The following is a 753-nucleotide window of genomic DNA, read 5'->3' as shown; positions in this document are numbered from 1 at the left end:
TTTGCTTATCCGAGGTCTCTTTCCTTTCCATATAAAGTTAGTGATTTGTTTTTCCATATCCCTAAAGAATGTTGATGAGATCTGGATTGGGATTGTACTGCATGTATAGATTGCTTTGGGTAAAATTGGTATTTTCACAATGTTTAGTCTTCCTGTCCATGAGCATGGGATGTTCTTCCATTTATGTAGATCTCTTATGGTTTCTTGAAGTAGTTTTTTTTTATAGTTTTCTTTGTACAGGAACACTTTTGTGTTCCTGGTAAGATTTATTCCCAATATTTTATTTTTTTGTTAGCTATTGTAAACGGTGTTGATTTCCTTATTTATTTTTCAGCAGTCTCTGCTGGTGTAGAGGAATCCAACTGATTTTTGGACATTGATCTTATATCCTGCCACGATGCTAAATCTCTCAATTAGTTCCCGTAGATTTTTGACTGAGTCTTTTGGGTTTTCTAGGTAGAGGATCATATCATCAGCAAATAGCGATAGTTTGACTAGTTCTTTGTACTGCAGGACAGATCTTGCAACATCCTTTTTGATGATGAATGCCACATCATTCCTGCTCAAACTGTCATTCCCGGCATAGTAGATCATATGGTTGTCTTACTCAAAATGGGCAAAAGCGGTCCATTTCAGCTCACTAATGCCTAGGATATCAATCTTTATGCATTCCATTTCATTTTTGACAACTTCCAATTTTCCTAGATTCATACTTTATACATTCCATGTTCCAATTATTAATGGATGTTTGCA

This window comes from Orycteropus afer, unplaced genomic scaffold, assembly GCF_000298275.1.
Source record: "Orycteropus afer afer isolate SDZICR_OR568_19922 unplaced genomic scaffold, OryAfe1.0 scaffold00254, whole genome shotgun sequence".
Lineage (NCBI taxonomy): Eukaryota > Metazoa > Chordata > Mammalia > Tubulidentata > Orycteropodidae > Orycteropus > Orycteropus afer.
The sequence above is the reverse complement of the archived record's forward strand: the minus strand, read 5'-3'. Positions refer to the sequence as shown.